General features: G+C 40.4%; 1 protein-coding gene across 6 annotated transcripts in view; it reads left to right on the top strand.

Moving 5' to 3' along the window:
- Positions 1-13,980, top strand: part of AP3B1 (adaptor related protein complex 3 subunit beta 1) — a 287,301-nt gene that overhangs the window by 222,115 nt on the left and 51,206 nt on the right. The window lies entirely within an intron of this gene.

Here is a 13,980-nt window from a genome sequence, read left to right as displayed (position 1 = left end):
ATTGTACTGTTGTTTTTGTGAAAATGAGTTGTAACATTAATATAAGTTTGCTTGATAAAAAAATATTTCATTTATTTTGCTAAGCAGATAACCATTGGAGAATTTGCTTTATGTTTACATTGTAGGTAACAAGTATGTATTTTACTACTGATATTTAAATTAACCCAAGTATTGTTTGACTAAAAGCTGAGACAATATGGTGTTTCTAACAATATTTTGACATTAAGAGCTCCAAGAAATAGTATTTAAGCTCCTTTTGGTGTGGGCAGTTGATAACTTTTCATTCATAATTAGCTCATAGAGAACCGAGAGACATTTCAGGGAAATTGAACTGTCAGTGGGTAGAAACAAGCATTTGACCTCATCACATTGAGTGGGGCCCATCATAATTTGTTCATTTGGTGCCCATCAGCCCAGCCTCATCTCTCATACGGCACCTCGCTGACCTTCCCTCTCCAATTCCACTCAGTTCAGCTTTAATTATGACTCTGCAGACCCGAAGAAATATTGCAGCTTGCTCTCAAAAACCCTGAACTGCCACTCACCAAAAGATTGGTTTTTAACAGGTAATAAATGCCCAGAGGAAATGGTGCTGTGTCCCACACAGAATACAGCAGCTTCTTTCTGCCTTTCAAGTGTGTCACTATTGCCTAGTGAAATTTTTCTTTCAGAAAGAACATAGTAAGCTTGTCACCAGCTTTAGTACTGTGAAACAGATGCAAGCCCCCCCAACCAAAAAAAGAAAAAAAGAAACTTCTGTTACAACCAGAAAAGTTTATTTTGCTAATCCAGTGTCCTCTTTTAAGTAGCTGAGTATTGATTAATGTACTAAGAATTTAAAATCATATTTAAATTGTACACTTTAAAATTAGTGGTGACAATGTTAAACTAGCTTTGAAACTTCGGCCCTCTTATATTATAAGGAAAGCGTGAAAAGTGAGATGTCTCCTTTAAGCAGCCATCAGTTACCAATGGAAATTATTTGTGGTTTGTGGATCACTGTTAGTAAGTCCTACTGAGGTAATGATTGGATTTTGCACTATTTAACCATATGAACACCTTGCAGTAGAGTTATAGCTTACCTGATACTCTGGATACTTTTGCCAACTGAGCTGTCTGTAAGCATAGAATATATAGGAGGAAAATAAAAATCTCTAGCTATTATAAAAGTCTCATTCTGGATTCAGAAATATTCCTAAAGATTCCACAGCAAATAAAAAAAATATTAAACTATGGTACTGTACAGTGTATCCTTGTGGTGAATGTTAAACTGTCAGCAGGATTTTCAGGTCATTTGATAAAAAGGATACAGGTGCAGTAGCTAGCAGTGAAGGTGACTGCTAGTTTCATCAATCACTTTGCCTTTCTTTAAGTTGATACATAATGGACCCCTTCAATCAGCTTCCTTGTTCTTTGTCACTTGTTTAGGAAGAAGAAAAAAGAAGGTAGAAAGGCTGGACTTTAAAGTCAAGGTTATAAAATGAATTGTTACTTATTTACACAGGGTAGGGAGGATAAGTCGGGGGAGAAGGGGCTCTTCATAAAATGTCAAGTTTGTCAATGGGTGATAATATGCAGTTTGAAGCTTCATACAAACCTTGAGCAGTGATAGTGCTTGTCAAAGCAGTGATTCCAAACAAGAATTTGAAATTAAGACATTGCTTAGTGACAGAGATGCAACGTATGCCAGAAAATGTGCTAATGAAGTGTTCACTTTATTTTCAAAGGGTCACAATAAATGATGTTCCTGTGACAATGTTTGTTTAACCATAAGGGCAGAGTTGTAGTAGAAATAGAATGTGAATTTTTATAGCATCTGGGAGGATAACTTTGTTTGCATTGTGTGTTAACTATCCAAAACAGTCAGTTTAACCTTGTTACAAATACAATCCTATCTAACTCATTTTTAGTTAATTTCAGAGTAATAGAAAAATATTTCTTGGTGTAACTTACCAAAGTGTTGGCTGTTTAACAAAAGTATATAGTATTCCATAGGTGTGTATGTGATTCAGTACTACTTATACAATCAGTTTCTGGAATTTAGTGTTCTTTATGTTAAACTAGAACTGTTACTATACTGAGATCCATGGCACAGCATTGCTAGAGCATCACAAATTTTTTTGTATGCTATATATTGGGCTGTAAAGATAAGAGGGTCTTTGTTAACATTTTATCATATAGAGCTGGTCACTAAATGCAATTCATGTTATTTAAACACGTTTTAATCTGTAACAAAGGCTCTTTCAGCTGTTTCTTATAGACTGCATATATCTTTTCTCTGTATGATTTTTGTGCATCTGCCTGGTATGTGCACAGTGGTTTTTTATTTTCAGCAGTTAACACCCATATCAAATACTAGACAGAAGGAAATTGTGAATTTGATTGGCCCCTATCTTAGGCATTTAATATTTTGGAATATTCTGCTTGAGAAGCTCACAACATGAGGTACATACATTTTTTTTGTTTTGTTCAAAAGTGAGAGAAACTGCTGAAAAGTGTATAGAAGGCGTCCCTTCCCCCCATGAGGGAGGACAGTCAGATAGCTTTCATTCTTGTGGATTTGTTCCCTTAAAGATCTCCTAATTATATAAATTACTCATGAATAAGAACTAACCTTTACTGAAATTCTTTAAGGTGTAAGGGTTAAATTTACAAGTGTAGTACAATATTTCTTGGGTGCTGTGCTTGTTGTTTAAGTGCATGTGTGGACCATATAGCAAACAGAACTTTAAAGAAAAACAAACTAAGACCAAAAATGGCACTGACAGAACTGATATAAAATAGAGATGTACCTGCTGGGCTGTGTTGGCATTTAACTTTCCCATGCTAAAAATGAGGAAAATATTATGAGAAATTATCTGATTATTTTAACAAATTAGTATTCAGACTTTTGATACTTAGCCAATGATGTTAGTTTTAAGATGTAGATCTCAGGTATAAATGGGACACTAACAGGTGAATAACCATGAATTTCTGATGTACATAATATATATATTGTATATTTGTATATGTACAGTTTCTTGTTCTCAAGCAAATTCCACTAAGCAAGAGGGCAAGAAGTATATACGGTGAAATACCAAAGAAGTTGCAACTCTGAAGATAAGTTAGTCTAAAAAATGCAAGAAGTAAGGAAGACAACTGTTTGGGAGTTGAGAAAGAAATGTAAGACTTGGACGCTAGAAGAGAAGAGGTTTAGCTAATTCAGCTGCATATGACTTCTTTCTGTACATAAGTGTTACTGCCATTGGGGATTTAGATTGCTTCAGGATACTGACTTAGTCATTTCCCATACAACAGATGTCTGTCAGTGACCAATAGCATGTTGCCATGTCAGTTTTAGTCTGGCAGCACAAAATAAATAAAAGCCAAGGACATTACTGTTGCTAAGGAATGGTGACTGTTATAGAGAAGCTTTTAAATGATGTCACTATATATTTAACATCCTCTAAAAGCCTTTGTTAACAACTGTGGGAGGATGGGACTCTCTTTTCCTCCCCAAGCTGTACTAGGGTCTGCTCTTTAAGGGGTTGGGAAGTAATGTGCCTATATTTTTTAACATCAGCGTCATTTAGAAACATTTTTATATGGTCTTCTTACCCCATAGAAGCAGAGAATATTGGATAGACAGAGTACTTTTTAAATGGCTGCTGAATGATGTTGTCATATAATAGCATTGAGATGGGTTTTAAAAAGCAGACTTCTCTTCAGTGGCAGTCTCTCAACTTTTTTGTGTGTGTTTTCATCTTAATGACTTAAAAATTGCATCAAGATATCGTGCCCTATTAGCTTCACCCCGCTAAGAGTAAAGGTGAAACTATTCTAAAACTTTACTGTGCTGAATTTATTTTCTCTGAAGCTTAGGGAAGTTTTTATCTAAACCTTTCCTTTTTCAGATTAAAAAAAAAAGAAGAAACCCCTGATTCCATCTATGTGTTGCTGCATGTAATTCCATTTGTGTTGCTTCTAGTCTCTTAGCCCTAGCTGACTGTGCTGTACATCCATAACGTGTGGATTTTTTGTGGCCATGTGATCTCTAGAACAGAAATCTTCAACTCTACAGCAGAGTATAGATATGATAGTTGTGAAAACAGATTTTCAAAAACTTGCAAGTTTACTTGTAGGGACACAGTAAAGGGGCTAGCAGTGGGGGAGCAGTGAAGGACAAGCAGTAAGTGGGTAGGTGGTAAGAGACAGGCTGTGTGGCGGCAGCTTGCCCCCTACTGCCTTCTCCCCCCCCCCCCCCCGACCTATCCCAGTTTTGCCTACCTACCCCCCATACCTCAGGCTTGTGTCCCCCCTGCTCCCACAGCCTTGGGTCCACTCACCCCTGATTTCCCCATCTATTGCTTACTCTTGCTTTGGTGCTGGCAAGCTCCATCCCTGCTGCAGCTTGGGCCATTGATTACAGCCCCAGCCTGGTCTCATAGCAGTGGCACTGAGTCCATGCTGCTGCTACAGGGCCAGACTGGGATCGTGCTTCATGCCCCAGGCTGGAGCATGGATGGAACCTACCATGGCAGGAGCAAGGGTAAGTGGTGGTGGAGGTAGAGATGGCAGGGGGGAGGTGGAGGAACTAGGGGGTAAATGAAGGGGAAGGGAGTGGTGGGGACCCAAGGATGTGGGATTTGAGGAGAGGCAGGTGATGCAGGGGTGGCAGGAAGAGGGTGTGCAGACAGCAGAGTTGGGGCCGTAGCTGAAGCCACAGCAGCTGCCTGCCCCCTTGCTGTCTTGTTTTTAATTCCAAAATGAGGGGCTTTTCTTCCTCATGGTATATGGGTGGGAAAAAAACCTCACTTTGGAATCAAGGAAATACGGTCATTTCAGATACTATACTGATAAGAATCCTCGGAGTACCTAGGTAGATTTTCTGGGAGCCCAAATAATTGCTGTTATTAAGACGATTTATATAGCCATGTGCTCTTTCCATTGATGATCACGTTAGGAAGGCTGCAGACCCAGATAGGATTTGAGTTTTTCTTCTAGGATTGTCCTTGCAATTTCATGTCATTATAGGGTCCTTGGGGATTAGCATCTTAGCTTCTCATGTTCTGATGCACACATTTTAGTCCCTTCCATGAATACTGAAATATTTAGTCTAAAGTATTTGGGTTTAATAAAGAGCATATGGGTAAAATTCAGTGGCCTGTGATAAGCTGTGGTCAGGATAGTTGAAAGCTTTTAGGCCTTAAACTCTGAAACTATAAAAGTGTGCATAGTCAGAAATACAAATTGCCATGCCTGTAGAGACTATCTGGGCTTTTATGGGTGCATGTTTCTTGACATCATATTACATAGGAGTGAACTGAAGACCGTATTTAACTTAAGAATGAATATGTGCTAATTGAAGGTAAAAATAGACTTCTTCTTTTTCATGTTCGCAATGTGTTATACACATTGTAAACTGCTCTTTAGCAGAGTTGGGAACTGATAGGATTGTATAGCCACTGTTCCTGAAAATAATTGTTTTAATTAAGGTTTAATAATTTATTCATGACTTAAACTTTTGTCAATATAAGCAAAGAAATCACTGCTAAATGTTTATAAAGAAATTCCATTTTTTCCAGATATAATACGAGTATTGTTTCTGATACTCCTCCCCTCCCCCAAAAGTATTAAATTTAAAAACCACAAGGGAAATACATTTAGTAGTGGCCTCTGCTAAGTCAACTGTAGCACATTAATCAAATATAAATTCAGCTAAATTTAATCTATTAAGGAATATGGATTATCTAGACTAAAACATTATAAACAAAATGAAGGGTAATTCAGGAAAATATTGTTATATCAGTTGCATATGCGAATGGTCCAGTGAGTAGTTCCAGGAGTAAACCAAGAAAATGGTGGTAGAGGCTCTGATCCTGCAATGGGTAGTGCGTGGTTTCAGGATTTTGTTATTATGGATAATTGTAGTTTCACAGGGATGGACTCCAAAGCAGTAAATGGAACATTCTTCCATATAAATATAAATGCACACACACATGCTTACTCACTTTGAAATAGTCTGTAGCACTTACAACTGTTATGGCACATTGTCATAATAAACCAGTACCACTCAGGCTCAGAAATGTTTAAAATACGTGATTTTAGATTTAAGTAAAAATAGACAGGGAAAGCTCCTTTCAGGTAAAATTCCAAAAATGTTGGGACCACTGGGGGCCTTTTTAAATTAGTAGATTTTAGTAGAAAAGCTTGGTTACTGTAGCCATGTAAACCCAACAAAGGCCAAGCGATGTAATTACAGGCTAATTTAAATTAAATGTATGTAATAAATATTAAATATAACCAACTAGTTGATTTTAACTTCTGCAGTGCCATTGTCCATTTTTGGCTAAACAGGAAAGTCATGAATCAAGTTAAACCAATTCTAAACCATTTATGTGTGCGGGCCGGGAGCGGTCCGAGGCCCTCGGGGTTTTTTGTTTTTTTTTCACGCGGCAGGCCGTGGCCAGCAACCCGGACACGCCGGGTCGGGGAAGGCAGGCAGCATGCTAGAATTAGGCACGGACGCTTAGTGGTTGATTAAAGATTATTTTACTTACACCAAAGATGGTCGCGGTGCAGGCAGGAAAACTTGCTTGAGTTGCAGTTACAGACAGAAAAGAAGAGAGGCGAACTAGAGTTCCTTCCCGTGAACCTTCTAGCCCAATCCGGTTGAAAGCTCTAAACCGCGAGCCCATCATGTCAACCGAAGAAAGTAACTCGAACCAAAGAGCTCTGAATACACTCACACGAAGTTTGCTAGGCTCCGTGGAACTTGCGCGCAGGGAAGGGTACGTCGAAGGATCAGGCGCAGACGGGGAGAGGCTGATCAGACCCCTATAGCCTTCTTGAGATACACGCTGGGTCCAATAGGCTCCGCAGCGCTTAGAGATCTTCACGAGATGTGAAGTTTTCCTCCTCCAGATGGTTGTGGAGTCCTCCCTTGCGGGGTTCTCCTCGGAGTTCTCCAACTTGGGCGGAAACCGCTCAAGCCTCTTATATGGCTAGCAGGCCAGTCACTAGCTGCCACATGGGAATAATTTAGAACTGGCCAATAGTGGGACACAAATTTGTATACGAATGGTGGGAACTCCTTGCACCATGCATTTCTCTTTTGCAACCTAGAAATGCACCCTGCAAAGAAAGCTACGAGTGGCAGGAAATAATTTAGCAGTGCCGAAGCGCACACAAACAAAAATCACACCCTTGGGTTGTGACATTATGTAGCATAATCCCTCATGTGTAGATTCTTGTTCCCATATAAAAAGCCCTCATTTGGTGTGGCCTTGAAAGGGTTTTAAGCTAAATGGAATAAGTAAGTATATTCACAGAGTGTTTGTGGGTTTGGACAAAAGCTCAAGAATCATCACCCTGCATAATTACAGGATTCCTGTTCCTAAATCACCCCAGACAAATGTACGTCCAGTTGCTTCTTGAAAACCTCCACAACTCTAAAACAGGAATTGTGCTATATTTGAAAAGCTTTCCTGTATAAATAGGACCTCCCAACTAAAACTGGGGCACCTACCTGTACACGTGCATCGAGGCTGCTCCAACACACTGTAATTTCAGTGTGTCGGAGCAGACTCGATCGAATGAATCTGATGTTGTGTGGTAATTGCCATGCTCCAGCAGGCTCTAGCATCACATGTATCAGTGTCCCTGCACTGAAAAATTGCAGTAGGGGCGCTTTAACTAAAGGTCATTCAGTGAGCTTTAGTTAAAACACCTCCACTGCCATTTTTCAGTGTAAGGATGCTGATGTACATGATGCTTTGGGCAGTCTAATTAGAGCTCTGATTAAAGCTGCCCCACCCCCCGGAACATGTGTTTAATCACCCTTAGGTATTTATTTCTTGCTTGCTTGCTATAAAGCATATTATTAATATGTTAGAATCAGTTTTTAAATCTTAAAATTGATCCAGATTTTATACAAGAAAATGTATGAAACTTTATACACTGCTACTGCTATCTCAAGTTCTTAACTAAGGTATAAGACAAAGCTACTACCTTTTTCCCCCATCATTTTAACCGTTTAACACTGAGAGCAGCTGTCGAAAGTAATCCTTAGATTCCATGGGCAGATAAAGCAATGTTGAAACTATAAAGCTGAATATAAAAACGTGTGTGTAGACACGTGTACATACACACGCACACACCTACGCACACTAGAGACAACTGTCCTGTAAAACCTAGTGATTATTGCAAAGAAATTTGTAATACATGGCTGCTTAGTGAAATTTTACTTTTTCTAGAGGGCAGTCAAATGTTTTAGTTCCACTTGAAGCCTTATAAGTAGAGTTAAAGTGAAACCAAAATGATGCACAGGTCTCAAGCTGATTATGTGGACAAGGGCAAGTATTGCTTGGTCACAATAAGAGTCTGTAACTTCTGCCATGTGTTTCCCAGCAGATTGCACATTTTGTTCCGTATATTCTTGCCTGTATGATAGCATAAAATACATATCAGCAAATGTAGATTTCAACAGAAATAATATTGAGAGGTTATAAATGGGAATTGAACTTTGGTCAATCTTTCCACCTTTCATTTTGTGATAGAGAATAAAATACTAGGAATTCATAAATGTCACTGACTAATTGTAAGTGATTTAACTCATTCTTTTGTATTTAGGGATCATAACCTTATTTATGATGAATAATACTTTATAGCATAAGTATGCCCACTCCAGGAAATGGGAGTACTGGTGAAAAAGGCACTATTAGAGTTACTGTTCCTTTTTAATGAATGAGGATACTGCAGTCTGGCTCTAATGTGTTTTTTTGCTAGCTTTCTGTGAAAGAGAAAATAGGCAAAAGCTAGATACAAGAGTTTTGATGCAACAAAGTCACATTGTCAAACATAAGACCCACTGGCTGGATCTGGCCCTTAAAATATGTCTAGATTTTGTACAATTTGCTTTTTTATTTAAAATACAAGTTTATAGTTACCTGCCTGTAGCGGGATTCTTCCAAATGTGAAGAGTTTAACAATGTCAGGGTCTGTAAACTGGTCAAAATAATTATGTTCAGGGTTGAACTGCCCTGTCTGATATCAAGTGGAAATGTCAACTCTAAAGTCCAAAAATGACACTTTGCTTCAGCGTTGAACATTTTAGCAGGTAGAATGGGGCAGATGATGGGAGTTTATGCTCATGAGAATTGGGATATCAAAGTTGTTGCAGAGATGAAAATGTAGATTTGTTGAAATACAAATTCTCCCTTAAACTCTGAGCCTACCTTCTTCTGATATCAGTTCCTATTTCAGTGTGCACTGGGCAAAATATGTAGCCTGAATTTATACCCCAGACCATGATGGTTTTTAGCCCTTTTTTCTTCCATGTGCATCTTAAACTTTGAGCTATATTTTTACAAGCAAAACCTAAAGAACTAGCAAATCTTTATCCCCATGTATAAATGTGTAAGAGATTACTTTGTCAAGAATTACACAGTGTATTTTAAAAATACATTTGATTAATGAAGCATAAAATGGTCTTATTCAGGTGCTTGGAATAACCCTAATTAAGGCCAGATTCTGATCCTTCCTAATCTGCAATGCCTCTGTCTCCCAAGGAGTTATTTTGTATTGACATAGATGCATTTGTGGTCTATGTCTGCTTCATAATATTTCCAGGGAAAAATCTAGACTATCCAAAAGGTATATTAGAAAAGGTGTAATTTGACACAGCACTTGAATGATGTTTTGAACTGGAAAAAAAAGTAAAATTTTAAATTCTGTATATGTTAATATTTTTATAAAATTTAAGAAGGCCTGCTTTGGTTTGTCAGATTACTTTGCAGATATTATTTGAAAAAATCAAAAAGGCCAGTTTTATTCCTGTTTAAGAGATCACATAAATATTCAACTTTTGTGTAAAATAAGGCTGAGAGAGGCTGAGGATTAATATTTAGTGGCTTATGGAAATGGATTAATAGGAGTGTAATAAAGTGTGAGACTGAGATCTAGTCAATTTAAAAATCAACAGCAATTATTTTTTCCCTTGCCAAATGTTGCAGACAAGAATTACTCTGAAAACAATGTTTGCTATGTAAAACTACTTCTTGTAGCCTAATATGTGTGAGTTGAAATTACCTGGGTGGTTGCTTGTAGCCATGTTGGTCTAAGGACATATTCAGGCAAGATTATTTGGGTAGATGTGATATCTTTTATGAGACTAAAATAGTTGGGGGAAAGGTTCTTTGCAAGTTTTCGGGCACAACCACCCTTCTTCAGGCATTGGGAGACTCTGATGCTGTTATGAGTTCTCCAAGGTGGAAGAAGCTAAAGTAAACAAGAAATCTGTGAAGATGCAAATGAGTGTAAGTTTGGAAGAAAAGAGTAGAGATGGGGAGGAGGAAGAATGGAGGAAAAAGTGTGAAGGAATGTCAGTGGTCAGCTAAAGGCAGGTTACCTGGTGTGGTAGATGTCAGGCAGGTTGTAATGTGTTGTAAATCCAATGTCTATATTAAGTCCATGATTTTTTGTATATACTAGATTTATAAAGTGCAGTTCGTAGGCTCATCTACAAAAGGTGTTTTCTAAGTTCCCTTTGAGGATTAGAACTGAGAAATCAGAGAGGGAGTGATAGTCTTGTGAGAAGTGGGAACCCACCAGTAATTGTATATTCTTGTCTTTGATGGATTTTTGGTGTGTATTCATTCTGGTGCTCAGTTGTTGTTTGGTTTCTCCTACATATTTTCCATCAGGGCATTTGGTGCACTGGATGAGATGTATTACATTTCTGGAGGTGCAGGTTTAAGAGCCAGGAATAAGTTATTGTGGGACTGGTGGAGATGTGTTGGCAGGTTTTACATTTCTTGTCCTGGCCCTTACATTTCTTGTCCTGCTCTGGATCCATTAGGTGTGGTTTGGGTCATAGGAAGTTTGCTTCTGGTAATAATGTTAGCAAGGTTCAGTGCTTGTTTAATAAAGGCTAGGATGAATGGTTCTGGAAAGAAATTACCTGCATATTGGCAGTACAAGATTGGGGAGGCAGGATTACCCACCCAAAACCACGTTTTTTTACTGAAAGTCTGCAAACTTTTCACTGACAACCAAACTTTTTTTACTAAAATATATTTCATATAATGTAAATATAACCTTTCTCCAGGCCCTGGACAAGAGCTGGTTTCTAATTTAGGGGTTTAACACCCACTCTAGTAAAAAAAAATTTGGTTGTCAGTAAAAACTTTGCAGTAAAACCTGTAGAGTACTGTATCCAGTTTTGGGCTCACACTTCAAGAAGGTTGTGGACAGTTTGGATAGTCCAGTGCAGAGACCAAAGATGATTACGGGCCTAGGAGTCCAGACTTAAGAGAAAAGGCCAAAAGAACTAGGGTTATTTAACTTGCAGAGGAGAAGATGGCGGGGAGGGGGGATTTGATATCAGCTTTCAAATACTAGAAGGGCAATTATAGAGAGGAAAGACATAGCCTTTTTGCTGTAGGAGACAGGACTAGGAGCAATGGCCTCGAGCTTCAGCAGGGAAAATTTAGATTAGAGTTTAGGAGGAACTTTCTGACACTGAGCGTGATCAAACATTGGAATAGGCTACCTAGAAAAATCTCCATCCTTGGAAGTTTTCAAGAGCAGGTTAGACAGCCACTTGACTGGCTGGGATGGTTCAGTTAGGAATGGTTCTGCCTTGAACAGGGGCTAGACTTGATGATCCCATGAGGTCCCTTCTAGCCCTAATTTCCATGCTCCTATGATTGCCAGTAAAGGAAAAAAGTCTTGGCAACTAGAGGTCCACCAATACATCAGTCTGATATTGGATCGGCACTGATATAAAGAAAATTGACTATATCGGAAATCAGCTTTTTTTCCCCCTGATGTGGCCGATAATTTGGCCAGTAAATGTCCCATGCATGCGCGCAGCTGCAGCACAGCAGATAGGCAGAGAGGAGCACAGCCTGGCAGCTTGGAAAGGGGATGGGGGCAGCAGATCAAGGCCCCTGCAGTGGGGGAGGTAGTGGGGTTGGAGCAGGTGCTGCCCGGGCAGGGTGGGGCGCAGGACGGAGCCGCAGCTCATCCAGAGGGCCTGGGGGTGTGTGGTTCCTGCTGCTGCGTGCACCCCAGGAGGGCATAGCGGGGGGGGGGGGTCTGTGGAGGGCGGGGCTGCCGATTGGGGCTGGGGCCGGGGCCGAGGATGCACCAGGCTCTTCCTGGCTGGGGCTGGGCCAGACTGCGCTCTGGATGGGTGGTGGCAGTGCTGGGAGCAGGGCTTGGGGGAGGGGGGCTGCAGCCTTCCCAAAATTCGCCATAGCCCCTTCCACTCCTGCCTCCACCCCACTTCCAGCGCCGCTGCTGCCTGCCACGAGTGCAGCCCGCTCCAGCCCACAGTGGCAGCCTGGCCCACCCCACACAGATCTGGGGGCATGTGCCCCCTCAAGCCCTTCTGGGGTGCGCGTAATAGTGGGAACCGTCCTTGTCCCACACACCCCGGACAAGCCACAGTTCTGTCCTGCACCCCACCCCATCCTGCCCTGGCTGGGCAGTGCCTGCCCCAGCCCCACTCTTTCCCTCACCGCAAGAGGCTCAATCTACACCCTGACTCCTTCCCTCTCCCCTCCCCGTCCTCTACAACAGACTTACCACCTGGACTCAGCTCTTCAAGCTGCTGGTTTGCATATTGGAAATTGGATCGATATTGGCCAATATTCCTCCTTAAACATCGGCTATTGGTATTGGCCCCAAAAAATCTTGATTGGTGCACCTCTGTGAAGAACCCTGCTTGCCTACGGTTATGGTTTTACACTGGATTTTTTCCCCCACAAGTGTCCCTTACTCACCCCACACACTGTTAACTCCAACTGCACCTTGCTCAAAAAGCCCACGCATCAGTCTCCCCACCCCCATTCTGCTTCCCCCAAAGGACCACTGTCTGCCTACCTGCAAGGCAAACTGTTACAGACAAGGACTGGACATTGCAGGAACAGCACGTGTTTGGGAGGGAGGGAGGGAAGGGGCTTGGGCCAGCAACCCCTGACAGAGCTCAGTGCAGTATGCTGTACTCCCACTCAAATACCATATGGTGCTGCTCATTTCTGTTTATGCATCAAGGCTTGCCTCTAGTTTTACTTCAGGAGCCTCAGTGAAGCTCAGGGCTTCCTACAAATGACTCCATTTCTTATGGATGCCTCTTTTTTTTTTTTATAAATTAATTTTATGGGCAGACATTTTTAGTCTCACTTTTATGGAGTGCCCATAAGTTTATGGACCTTTCGCAACCTTTGGCAGGGAGATGAAGGGTTTTATATATATAAAATTTACTAACTACCCATCTTAGTTGTCCTACAACTTCAGTCACTTTAGGGAAATGTACTGTTGCTCTTCTTTAACTAGACTTTGCTTACAGATGTAAAACCCACCACCCAAAGGTGGCACTTTAAACTCAGTACACCTCTGCGCCAAGCCTAGTGTATGCCCAGAAGAGGGCATGGACTGGCTGATTGAATAAGCTTTAGATAAAAGTGCCAAAAAGCGCCGCTAAGGTACCCTATCTATACAGGTGCTGCAGAGCTGTGTCAAACTTAATGTGATGCTGGTAAAGCGTGGGTTATGTGTTTTTTTTTTTTTCTTCACATCTGTCAGCAGCCTATTACTATTATTTTTGATGGCATGTTTAAAAAAAACAAATTCTTGTGGTGAAATAGAGGGCAAACTTTCCTGCAGTGAAGGCTGGAAAGATGTTACTGGATGTGGTTTTTTGGAAGTGTTGCATGAGCCATTACTGTAAGAAAGAGAGATCTAAAATATTCTCTAGAATTTAATGTAAAATTGTGAAACATCTTTCTAGATAACCTAGTCAAGGCTCAGTAATGCTGTATTTATCTTTACTGCTAGAAGCTGCAGAAGATGGGTTCTTAACTATTTTTACCTTGTCTTTTGTTTTTTCAAAACATGCTATTTTTTCTTTGTTTCCTTTAGTCATCTTTAAGAGCACAACTAAGGCCTTGCTGTTATTTATTTATGTGGTTTTGAAGTCCTGAGGTTTGCATAATA

The sequence above is a fragment of the Alligator mississippiensis genome, chromosome 3, assembly GCF_030867095.1.
Source record: "Alligator mississippiensis isolate rAllMis1 chromosome 3, rAllMis1, whole genome shotgun sequence".
Taxonomy (NCBI): domain Eukaryota; kingdom Metazoa; phylum Chordata; order Crocodylia; family Alligatoridae; genus Alligator; species Alligator mississippiensis.
This window is presented reverse-complemented; position numbering and strand designations above follow the sequence as displayed.